Source organism: Saimiri boliviensis, chromosome 1 (assembly GCF_048565385.1).
Source record: "Saimiri boliviensis isolate mSaiBol1 chromosome 1, mSaiBol1.pri, whole genome shotgun sequence".
Lineage (NCBI taxonomy): Eukaryota > Metazoa > Chordata > Mammalia > Primates > Cebidae > Saimiri > Saimiri boliviensis.
Genome location: NC_133449.1, coordinates 263,045,947 through 263,059,023, shown reverse-complemented (window position 1 = coordinate 263,059,023; position 13,077 = coordinate 263,045,947). Strand labels below are relative to the sequence as shown.

At 41.4% G+C, this 13,077-nt stretch overlaps 1 protein-coding gene across 5 annotated transcripts in view; it reads right to left on the bottom strand.

Moving 5' to 3' along the window:
* Positions 1–937, bottom strand: part of DAB2 (DAB adaptor protein 2) — a 54,612-nt gene extending 53,675 nt beyond the window's left edge. For 3 of the 5 annotated variants that reach the window (XM_074386402.1, XM_074386397.1, XM_074386399.1), the window contains exon 1: positions 593–937. The gene's annotated coding sequence lies outside the window, so the exon portion shown is untranslated. The remainder of the gene's footprint in view (positions 1–592) is intronic. The other 2 variants (XM_010336653.3, XM_003925906.4) reach the window with 1 other exon arrangement.
* Between the last annotated feature and the right edge of the window lie 12,140 nt (positions 938–13,077).

The following is a 13,077-nucleotide window of genomic DNA, read 5'->3' as shown; positions in this document are numbered from 1 at the left end:
ACCAGCTTACAGCAGGCAGGCAAGCACCATATAAACCTTGCTCCCTGCTCCGGGGGATTTAAAACAAGTTTGTTAAGTCCCTTGGGTAGATAACTTCTTTAGGAATGCTGGTGCGAGACAAAGTTCACATTTTCATGCCATATGTTGTCAGTCACCAGGAAAAAGCTTCTTATGGGCACAAACCAGGTCGCCAGCCTTTGTCACACGGCAAAAATAAACACCCTTGGAAGAGTTAATTAGGCGGTCAGCAGCCACCCCAGTGTCCTAGGAGGGCTGCCCGCAGACCTTTTACACAAACACACACGACACAAAAGGAGGCGTTTGTTAAATGTCACAAGCTGGGCATCTGGAGTCCGATTCGAAAGGTAAATACGTTCCGTGGAAGCATTCCTCAGATGTCAGGCCACAAAACAGCTTGTTTCCCCAAGCACAGGGTCTCATGTCTCAGATTCCCCACAGCCCAAGGTCTGTACCCAAAAGGGGGAGCCGGGGGAGACAGAAGGAGAGCAAAGGAGAGAAGGGGGTTGCAATAAATAAATAAATAAGGGAAAAAAAAGGAGCAAGAGGGAAGAAGGGTTTGGACGCTACTCACCGGCTAGCTATTGCGTCCGCGAAGCGAGCATGACTTCCCCGCGCCCGGAGCCTCCAGGCTGCCGCGCAGCGGATGCGGCGGGCCCGGCTTAAATAGCCGCCGGCCGGGAGCTTCGGGGCCGCGCGGCCACTCCCGGAGGGAGATATGGTTCTAATCAGATGCTGGCAGCTGAGGACTCCCCAGGAATGTGCCAGGATGTTTTTGCTGCCTGGGCTTGGTAACTCCCCCTCAACGTGTCTGCAGAGTCTTCCAAACTTAACTGTTTCTTAACCCGCGCTGCAGCGGCGGCGCGGAGGACGCGGCTCCCCTGGGCTCCGCGGGCCCCACCAGCTGGGGGCGATCGCCGGGACCCAGCGGCGGGAGGGGCAATGCGTTCGGGGCCAAGTCAAAAGCCCTAGACCGCTGCGGGCGGGGGGCGGGTGCAAATAAGGACAGGAAAGGGAAGCTCTGGAGGAAAGGGGTGGGATCCACCGAGCTTCGTTTCACAGATCCGTTCCCTGGCTTGCCACTGCGAGTGATGTGGCACCCGGAGTCACCCCAACCAACTCGTTGGGGCCCTTCGAACAAAGGGCTGCCTTTACTTCTGACTTTCCTGACCAGGGACAACGGATCCTGCGCAGATCTGCAGTTTCTGAAGTTGATCGCGCGATTGCATTGCCCCCCTAGAAAAAATTCGCGTCTCCCTCTTTGCAGATGCAAATATGCTTAAATTACTGGGAAATCTATGTGTGCATATGTAAAACATACCGTATTTACATATGAAATGTCCCGATTATATATCTGCTTTCCTTACAGTGTATATATGCCCATATCTAGACACATGACTTTGCACGAATTTCCATAGCATTTCCTATACTTCCAGGAAAAACGTGAGCTGCAAGAAATAAAATATTTAAAAACACTGACATAGAGTGCTGAGCGGTAGAACGTACTGCGCAGTGTTAACAAGCTGGGAATTCACTTTCTCCGTATTTTAAAATCAAGAACCATTGTAAAACATCCACAGAAGCTCTGTTGCTTTTTGGAGAATTCTGAAATTACTCTTGTGAAAGCCGTGTCTCTTCCTTAAAAAAAAATTTTTTTTATTTGTTAAAGTCAGAGGCAGCACGTAGTAAATGTGAAAATGCTAAACTGTGTCTCAGATGGCAGGGGGTTGTTGATTTTATCGAGTAAGCAACACAGTGGATTTGCATTTTACCTCTGGAAACTGAGGGTTCAAATAGGGCTCGTGGGACACCAAGGATGTATTTTGTGGTCCGTGCCTAGCCTTGACTGCAAAGCCACTGTGTAATTTGGGGTGGCTCAATGTGAGTGGCAATGTCTGCTCTCAAGTAGGTCAGGCTTGAACAACTCGTGTTGGGGGTACTGAGGGGTGCAAAGCAGCACAGTCAACCCCAAAAGTCTACCCCCGGCCTCTACTATTTTCTCATCCCCTGATACACCTGGGGGTGCAGAGGTGGGTAGGGCCATGCTGACCGTTTTCAATATTCCTCAGAGGTAATTTGCTATTTAAAAAAATTACTACGTGTGAATGACAGGAAGTATACAAATTTTAGTCTAGGATGGTATTCTATTTATAACGTTTATGCAGAGAAATTTCATTCTAATACATCGTAGAACACAGGGTTTTGTTTCTAAACTCAGAGTCCAGTTTCATTTCTAGTGGCTAGGTAGCTGGGAAAAGGGCTGCTGATTTCAGGCAAATGGGTACTTTGACAATTAGAAAGACATAGGTGTCTCTTTTAACCTCAATACGTAATATTTTCTCCAATCAGAAGTGCCCACTCAAATCTTTTTTTTTTTTAATGACTCTTAAGAAATGTTAACTTACGTTTGCTCTACCCCACCAAATGGAAGGGATTTGTCTAAGAAGCCAAAGGAAGAAAATGATTTCATCTGCTATGAGTTGTAGTTTCAAGAAAATTTGATGAAAACAGTTCATTTAAGAGCAGTGGGCTCACACTTAACAATTTAAAATAGACACCTCTTATTTTGCACAGCAATCTGAAGAGCTGATGGTGGAGAATTCTGGTTTGAAGTGTATTTTTATATCTCTAGGGCACCGATATTGCTTCTGGCAGTAATTCAATGTCCTGCTCACATTAAGAAAAAAAAAAAAAAAAGAAAATCAATTTAACTCTTTTTATCCCTAGTGAAACATTGTCTCCGTCACATCTAAGTTGTACACTTTGCAACAAATCCAAAACGAACATCCTTCCCTCTGGAGAATCACACCAAAGCCCACCCAGATATTCACCCTGCCTAAATTGTGGTCTTTTCTTATCACCACTGAAATGCATGTTTAGAAAATTAAGGTGAGAAAAAGTCAACGCAATGTTTGAAAAACAATAGTCTTTGAATGGCAATTGTCCCTTGCAGAAAACCTGCCTGTGAGGGAGAAGGAAAAAATAAAATAAAACAAATGACTGTGCTCCCAGCCTAGAAAAGGGGTAGTTAATCCCGTGATGGCTTGGAAGAATGCATGGTTTATTATTAAAGTAATCTCTTAAGATTTTCCTGGAATGTGCTTCCACAGCAACTCGGCCTGTTCCAACTATCCTATGCATGTGTCTTTTCTTCCATAATTAAGCTGTTTTCCCCTGTTAGCTCACAGACCTAATACTTTCTCTCCTCTTTCTCCATCGCTTCTTCAATCCCCCTCTCTACTGCTTTTGTCCTTAAACCACCATTTTGAATCCTGCCATTTCCCATGAATTGTAAGTGGCACTTTGGAACTGGCTATAAAGTAAATTGCCCGTGTGCCTTTGATGGCTTGCTGGACACTTAGAGATGTTCAAATCAGACAAGGATTTGTTGAAGTGGACCTAGCAAGGTCACATCTCTCTTTTTTCCTTCTCCATATCATTTTTAAAAATGAAGAGAATGGCTATTGTTTCCAGAAATTGTTCTCTGACCTTGACCAGTCCTGCATATTTCACATTACAGAAAAACTGACCCTACCAGATTTGATGGCTGGCAAGTCAAAACAAATATCCGAGGTTTTTTTCATATCTCTATCTATCCATCTACCTGTCCATCTATCTGATCTAAAATATTTAGAGGATAGTTTCATTGAAGGCAACCTGTTTGTGTTTTGTTTTCTTGCTTACACCACAGTAGCACTTCAAGACTAATATTTATTTTTCTTTTTTGTGCCATTTTAATGAAACTCAGGTGGTAGACCACTAGGGTACTTGGAAAAATCGGCACTTGCAAAATGAAGACCATTTAAAATTCAATAATATAAACGTATATAATTAATTACATTTCACTTACCAATACAAATTTTTCTAATGAATTGTGAAAGGGAAATAAATACTCTTACAAAAATCACCATTCACATAAATACTGTCTTACTTGGAAAGAACCTTAGCAAGAGTTATCAAAAATGAAAATACATAAAACACTACAGGAATACTAATATTAATTGTGAGTGTAGCAAATACATACACTTCTCTATCCTAGGAGTAAGAATATATCCACTAGAAATAAAGCACATGTATAATATGTAAAGATGTTAATTGTATCGTTCACAGCAGCAGGAAGCTAGGACAAAGTATGCCTGTCAATGAACAATGACTGAATATGTTATAATTTATCCATACTATGAACTCATATGTAACCATTCTTGCATATGAGTTCATAGTATGAATGAATTATAATAAATTAGAGTCAAATCTTGTAATACGGGAATATTTCGATTTAAGTTTTGTTGAGTGAGAAAAGCAAGATATAGAAAAGAGTAGAAAAGATGTTTCTATTTTAGTAATATAAAAAGCAACACCTGTTTATATATATTTGAGCACATATGTTTGTGTGTGTATATGTAGGATTATCAGGGACGTTGCAGTTCAGATTACTAGGGGTCTGGTGGAGACAAGGGCAGAGAAAAGGGGTGGGAGGCATGAAAAAAAAATGAAAATAGTCGGGCCGGGCGCGGTGGCTCAAGCCTGTAATCCCAGCACTTTGGGAGGCCGAGGCGGGTGGATCATGAGGTCAAGAGATCGAGACCATCCCGGTCAACATGGTGAAACCCCGTCTCTACTAAAAATACAAAAAAATTAGCTGGGCATGGTGGCGCGTGCCTGTAATCCCAGCTACTCAGGAGGCTGAGACAGGAGAATTGCCTGAACCCAGGAGGCGGAGGTTGCGGTGAGCCGAGATCGCGCCATTGCACTCCAGCCTGGGTAACAAGAGCGAAACTCCGTCTCAAAAAAAAAAAAAAAAGAAAAGAAAATAGTCTTTACGCAGATATTGGTCACATTTATGCATCAAAGTGAAAGATATATGCATAGGTTTGTGGGGTTTTTTTAATTAAAAATGATTATATCATTTTAAGATACGGAAAGAGAAGAAAAGAAATCCTACAAATAGTTTTCATGGAGGTCTACCTTTAGGCTTTTCAAAAGTGAGTATTCATCGGTATTCTCATTGCTAATTCAGCTTCTAGAGCAATAGTTGTCAAACTGTAATATTTATAACAGTCATCCTGGAAGATGGCTACTAGGGTAAATTCCTAGGCCCAGCATCGGAGACTTCTCTGGAAAGGTCTGTAGTGGGTACCAGGGAATCTGTGTTTTAATCAGCGCTTTCAGGCCATTCTGATGCAGTCGTCTTGGGGACCACAGTTTGAGAAAGGCTGCATTTCTCCTGAGGTCAAGGGGATACTCTTTTGACATCCTTTATGGGATAAGAACTATGTGGAGAGACAGAGAGAGGGATTCACTCAAAATCGAAACCACAGGACTGAGAGGCAGGAGCCACCTGTCATTAGCCACCAGCCTGGCTCTCTGGAGTCTCAGATAGGCTCCTGGCTCTGGTGATATCTTCTCTCCCTGTCAAAGCTTGTTTTCAAAAAAAGAAAGATCTCACATCTGCCATTTTCATTGATGTGTACCCAAATATTTGCATTTTCAATCCCGTTTCTTCCTATATATTGAAAGGCACTTCTCATTGTTTAAGAGACGCATCTCTGGAAGAACAGGGACAGATTTTTTTTTTTTCTCTCTATTTTTGAACATGTGGAGGTGATTGTCAACTCTACAACAAACTCACTTTAAAGATACCTAGAAAGATAGAAGAATATAGACTTTCAACTCCTGGGACAACCCTCTACTATCCCTGCAGTCACACTACATCTTGGCTTCAAGGTGGTTATTTGAGAATTAAAACTATGAGGTTCACGATTGCCTTCATGACATAGCAAAGGAGAGTGAGATTTAGAATCAGATCTGGGTTAAAATACTGGTTCCATCTCTTACTAACTTCCAGACTTAGGGCAAGCCACTTAACTTCTCAAGGATACGACTTCCTTGTCTATAAAAAGGACATTCTCTCGTCTCCCCCTCCCAATTTGGTGGGAAGCAAAGACAACCATATAATGAAAGACTTTGGAAAGATTGATACTATAAACATGCAGTAAATTATGTAGAAAGTATACCACAAATACATTATTGCTGGAAAGGTGTTCTTGTCTCAAATTATTTCCACCACCAATATCAGAAATTCGTTTAGTAAATTGTGTGTTTTGCTAACTGTGCTCCTCTGGCTGTTGTGAAATTTCTTAAGGCTGATCCTTAGGTGGGATCATCCCAAACCCTGACTTTCTAACTTATTAGTGAAGATTATTTTAATAAAACAATTTCATTCCATCAAAGAGAGATGACTGAATTTCTGCTGTAATAGGGATATTGAAAGAGGGAGGGAAGCAGAGAATGAGGCAATGAGCACTAAAGACTAACCTCATTTCTCCTGCGACCTATTGCTACTACTGAAAACAGGGTCTGACTAGGCGTGGTGGCTCACGCCTGTAATCTCAACATTTGGGAGGCTGAGGCAGGTGGATCACCTGAGGTCAGGAGTTCGAGACCCGCCTGGCCAACATGATGAAACCCTGTCTCTACTAAAAAAAAAACAAAAAACAAAAATTAGCTGGGCATGGTGTCGCATGCCTGTAGTCCCAACTACTCAGGAGGCTGAGGCAGGAGAATTGCTTGAACCCAGCAGGTGGAGGTTGAAGTGAGCAGAGATCATGCCAATGCATTCTAGACTGTGTGATAGAGCGAGACACCATCTCAAATCATCATCATCATCATCATCATCATCATCATCATCATCATCATCACACACAAACGATAAGAAAAGAAAAGAGAGTCTAACCATTCACAGATATTCAATGCAGTCCCCAAACACTTTTGCTCCGCTCCAACCATGTGCATGTGATGTGCTTAGGTTCCTGGACTGGTTGAATAGCTGCAGTTCTAAAGTGGAATGGCCATTTGTGAATGGGGAAGGAATACCACTTGCTGTACTCACTCAGTGCTCATGCTCAAAGTCACTTCATCATTAGAGAATGGAGGGAAGCTGTATCTGGACTCCAGGGTGATGTAACTCCCTAATTAGTGTGATGCCCATGTACATGCATAGGCTTCACACAAGCGTTTGTGTGCCTATGCATATGTGCATTTTCTGGAGAGGTCCTTTTATGCTATCAAAGGACCCCATAGCATCAAACAAGGTTAAATTCCATTGCATTATGGTTGTATGGCCATTCCACATTCTTTCTATTTATTTTTATCTGAGGATTTTATCTAATCTTTTGTACCAATCTTGTGTTTATCCTCACAACATCATTGTCAAACAGGTTAGGGCAAGTAATCCTGTTTCTAAAGGTTAAGAAATGTTGGTGCAGGAGCCCTGATTTACTTCTGTTCACAGAGTGAGAGACAGAGCTAGAACTACTATGCAAGTCTCCTGAAAGATCTAGAACTGCACAGGTCACACAGCCTGACTTAACCATAATGCTAGTGGCTAGTGACACCTCTTCTGGTACACTATACCCTGCAGTGGTCTGCCCACACATGGAAAAGCCTTTTCTGTTATGCATACTCTATCATGAGAAAGTCACTGACACATGGAAGGGTATCCAGAGCAGGGCCACTTGGACAGTTAGGGACCCTTCTGGGAATCAGAACTGCTGAGAGCTCCCAGTATGGCCTCACTGAAATGGGTATGTAGAGCCCGGGCAAGCCTTTGTGTTGCAGGATAGGGAGGGAGGGGACATCTGTGACTAGCAGAATTCTTTTAAAATATTCAAAAGCTTGTCATATGAAAAGTGGATTAGACTCCTCTCCTTGGCCACAGATGGTAGAGAGAGATCCCTGGGTTGAGTAATGCTCTTTCAAAATCCATGTCTACCTAAACCTTAGAATGTCTTTAACTTGGAAATAGGGTCCTTAGAGATAAAATGATTTAAATGGGGCCATTCTAGATTATTTGAAGTCCTATCCCCTTCAATGAAGGCTTTTTATCTGTCTCATAACGCTTTTTATGTATGTATGTATTTATTTATTTTGAGACAGAATCTCGCTCTATCACCAGGCTGGAGTGCAGTGGCACAATCCCGGCTCACTGAAACTTCTGTTTTCTGGTTTCAAGCAATTCTCCTGCCTCAGCCTCCCAAGTAGCTGGGACTACAGGCATGCACCACTATACCCGGCTAATTTTTTTACTTTTAGTAGAGATGGGATTTCACCACGTTGGCCAGGATGGTCTCGATCTCTTGACCTCATGATCCACCCGCCTCATTCTCCCAAAATTCTGGGATTACAGTTGTAAGCCACCATGCCCGGCCCCGATAACGCTTTTTTTTTTTTTTTTTGTCAAAATATCTTGGCTTTTTATTATATTTGATTTTGCATTTAGCATGATTCTGGAGATAGTGCCTCTAAGTATGAATCCTAACTCTGTGGCTTACCAGCTGTGTCATTTGAAGACTATTGCTGAACTTCTATAAAGTAAGGGAAATAGAACTTCCCTCTTAGTGTTGTTATAAGAATGAAATGTTAGATGTGTCAAGGTTTAATAGTAGTAGTTAGCACGTAACACAGTGCTGATGACAATGCAAAATAATATTTATTTTTTCAAGCATCTTAAATGAGTAATTTTTAAAATATCAAGTAAATTTGAAAATGAGCTTACCTTAAAACTCAGAAATTTTACTTCTAAAACAGCCTGCAGTAACTCCCACTTGTTTGCCAAGAAATATGTCTGAGAATATTTACAATAGTTAAAAGTGGAAACAGCTTAAGTATCTATCAACAGGAAAACTGACAAATTAAGTTACGGTGCATGCATCCCTTGGGAATCTTCTAACAGTAATAGGAATGGTGAAGCTCTATGGCCCAGAGCTGCTTGTATCAACATAGACGGATTAAGCAAGCAGAGCAAGTTACAGAAGACAGAAAGCGTGATGCCATTTATATATGGTTTGAAATACGAAAAACAAAATTACTTGTTGCTTAGAGGTACAAATATTCATATAAATAAATGTATATAAAAATGGCGGCAATAAATCACAAATTCAAGGTGGTGGTTACTTCTGAGAGGAAGTAGGGAGATAAAGAAAAGGGCGCTCCAGTCATACTGGGCATCTTTTTTCTGGGTGCTGGGTCCATGGGTGTGTACTGTCTTACTTTCGTGTCGATTAACATAGACACTCTTCTAAAGCACTTTACAGATATTAATTTACTTAGACCTCAGAAAAATCCAGTGCATTAAAACCTACCATCTCAATTTTACAGATGAGGAAACTGACTCAGGAGTCACAGAACTAGTAAATGGTAAAGCCAGAGCCAGGCTTTAAACCCAGGTAACTTGGTTGCAGGGTCTGTGCCTTTAACCCCTAGGCAATACTAACTCTTGTTATTATATTACTGAGAAATGAAAATGCTTTGAGTGGAGCACTCTCTCCAGCCCAACGGTGGAATGCACGCTGATCACATTCCTTTTGTTTGCTCCTGTCACTGCTCCATGGCTTCAGCCCGCTAGCTTCCTTGTCCTTCTCTGTCAACTTTGACTTTTTTTTTTTTTTTTTTTTTTTTTTTGAGATAGAGTCTTCCTCTGTTGCCCAGGCTAGAGTGCAGTGGCTCAATCTTGGCTCACTGCAACCTCTACCTCCTGGGTTCAAGCAATTCTCCTGTCTCAGCCTCCCGAGTAGCTGGGATTATAGGCGCCTGCCGCTACACCCGCCTAAGTTTTGTATTTTTAGTCGAAACAGGGTTGCACATCTTGGCCAGGCTGGTCTTCGACTCCTGACCTTGTGATCCACCTGCCTCAGCTTCTCAAAGTGCTGGGATTACAGGCATGAGCCACCGCGTCTGGCCAAACTTTGGCTTTGTATCACAGCTCCTCTTGTTTCTTTCCTCTGCATCAATGATTTCATTGGATTTATTTTTCTGACTTTGATTGTGACTCAGTACCCTTTCCAAGCCATCTCTGGTATCTGGACTTTCACCACAAGACTCTAATCCTGGGTTTAGCTTACGAGGCTACAATCATTGGTGAGAGGGAGAAGAGAAAATGGGAAGTGATATATTATGGCTGAGCACAGCAATGAAGGGACACGGAAAGAAGAAATGTCTCCATGAGAAAGGGCTCAGGAGAGTTTATGTAGCAGAAATGAGCATGTGTGTGCATTGCGTGTATATGCGTGTTCAGGATACATATAAGCTGTGGCTTTTTAGAATAAATAGTGGGGGAAGATACATGTTGTGAGGCTAATCCAAAATAACCAATAACCTCCACACGATTTCTACCTCACTTTCAGATATAATCACATCATCAAGATGGAATGACTCTGATTTTTTTTCCCCATGGCAAAGAAATCATTCTTATTTTGGTTAATATTCAAGCTAATTCTCCTTCCCAGTCTCTCTTGGTGAAAGGACATCCCCCCAGGCCAGCCCAGAGAAGGAAACGTCACCACTTGCTTCTATTGAGAGAGAAACCAAAACTTCGAAACCCGTGTAAACAGGCTTCCTTCCGCTGGATGGCTGTGGGCTCAGTCTTCCATTGAAGAGCTGAGCTTACCAAAATTGTGTTTGCTGAAGAAACACCACATGGGAAGGCTATGCTAGGTGTTGGTTTGAGGAGAGGGAAAACCAGTCTAGAATTATCGAAGTTGCAGCTGAAAATGCATTAAGTCCTATAGGTCAACTGAGGACAACCGGGAAATACATCATCATAGACTTATGAAAATGCATTTATCTGACAAGTAGACATATCCTATTTTTATGACTTATATTGAACATGAGGCAGGTTTAAAAACTGATGTTAGACGTTAGCCACACCTAGCAAGTCAATTACGCTCTCTGCTGCTTCTTGTCTTCCTCCTCCTTTTTCCCTTTTCTTTTTTTTCTCTCTCTCCCTCCACCCTTGGCCCACACATGTACACACACACACACACACACACACACACACACACACATTTATGTTTTGTGTGATTGAGTTTGACTTATAGGCAATAGTAGGCTAGTAAGCTAGATCCATGAATTTAAAATACCTTGACTTACTGTATTTGTTGATTTCTCTGTGTTAAAAACTCCCACCATGGCTTATTTCAAGCTGTCATGTAGCGTTACTGACTGTGGAGTTGGGAAAAGATGAAGATAATTGGCTCTTGTTAGCATCAGCACTGGCTCTCACACATCACTGGTTATGAGCTATGTACCAGTGTCTTTCTCTCCTAGCATTCGACTACTGAAGAGTCTCTTTCCACCATCTTCCTGGCCAATCAATTAGTCAAACTGACTAATCAACTACTTACAAGTAAAGAATCTCAAATGAAGCCTCTCTAGAACATTCTGCTTAAAAATCTGGACCACAATGATCAGAGCATAATGACTTTTTTCATAATTAACAGTATAGCATGATAGAAATATATGGGATTGAAATTAGGCAGACATAAATTAGAATCCTGGCTCTGTTATTATCTAGTCACATGGCTTTGGATAAATAGTTCACTTCTCTGAACTTTAAATTTCTTATTTGCAAAAATGAAAAACCATGCTTATGTTGCAGGTTTATTTTGTGGATTAAATAACCTCATAATAAATGTAAAATAAATTCCTGGCAAATAGCAGGCCCTATGGTAGCTATCATTGTGAACTGCAAGAAAAAAAAAAAGCAGCATTCAGTTTCTTTTCATTTTAAGATTTTCTCATAAAAAGAATTCTTAAACTTTTAGGACTTGCTTTTATTGTCCGATAATGAATGCTGACAGGTGACAAAACAGTTTGATAGATAGCAGGTAAGTGTTGATGGAAAAAACTTGAAATATTTTTATGTATTATTTGTATTTTCTGATAGCTTCTCACTGTCTTCACTGCTACTACCTTGGCCCAAGCCATCATTGCCTCTCACATGGATTCATGAAATAACATCTAACTGGTTTTGCTCTTACCCTTCCCACAGTCTATTAACAGCATAGCAGCCAGGGATCTTCATAAAATACATCCAAAAATACTACACTTTTGTTGAGAACCCTTCAGCAATGCCCATCTCCATCAGAGGCAAAACCAGAGTCCTTACAAATGGCCTTCAAGGCTCTATTGATTGCTCCTCCCATCCCCCATCTTAATTTTTTAGCGGCTGCTCATACAGGTCTTCCCCTCACTTCCTTCACTGCGGCCAACTGGTCTTATTACTGTTCTCTAACCACATCAGGCTCACTGATATCTCAGACTGTCACACTTACTATTCTTTGCCTGGATTGTCCTCCTGCCCATTAATGATTGCTTAGGTCCTGTCCCTTAACTACTTTAGATATTTGCTCAAATACCACTTTATCATGGAGAGTATTTTTGACCATTGTACCGGGTTGAATAGTGTCCTCCAAAAATTCTGCCTGGAACTTCTGAATGTAACTTTGTTTGGAAATAGAGTCTCTGCAGATGTACTCAAGTTAAGGTGGAGCCATACTGAATAAGGGTAGACCCTAAATCTAATCACTAGTGTCCTTTTATGAAAAGGAAAATTTGGATACACACAGGGAAGAAGGGAATGTGAAGCTGGAGGCAGAAGTTAGAGTGATGAAGTTGTAACCCAAGAAACACCAAGGTTTACTGGAAACCACCAGAAGCTAGGAGAGAAGCATGGAATAGATTCTTCCCCATACCCTTTGGAGGGGGCATGGCCTTGATGGCACCTTGATTTTGAACTTAATTCTCCAGAACTGTGAAAAAAATCAATTTCTTTTAAATCAGTTCCTTTTTGGTAATTCGTTAGGACAGCCCCAGAAAGCTAATGCAATCATTACATTTAAAATTGTTTCCCTAGTACCTTATCCCTCTTCTTCAATTTACATTTTCTCCATAGTACTTATCACAAACTGACAGAGCTAATTGATTCTTAAAGTTCTCTTATGCAGTGTATTTCACTAACTGTGACTATCAGCAAACCACTGTAGTCCCCAAACGTCATGATTTAACTTTCCCTTCTCACCTACTCTTCCAACTTGGAAATGTTAATCTACACATGACTGATAGTCCTCCTCTAATAAGGGGAATGCCAGCTAAACTTGCTCAACCTACACTGTTGTTCTTGTCTGAAGTTGGAGAAAATATTTGAATGCAAGTAGTCACTGCCTGTAGTTCATTATTGCATTTCACAGACCCATTAAAACAAACCAAATGAGAGAGAGAGAG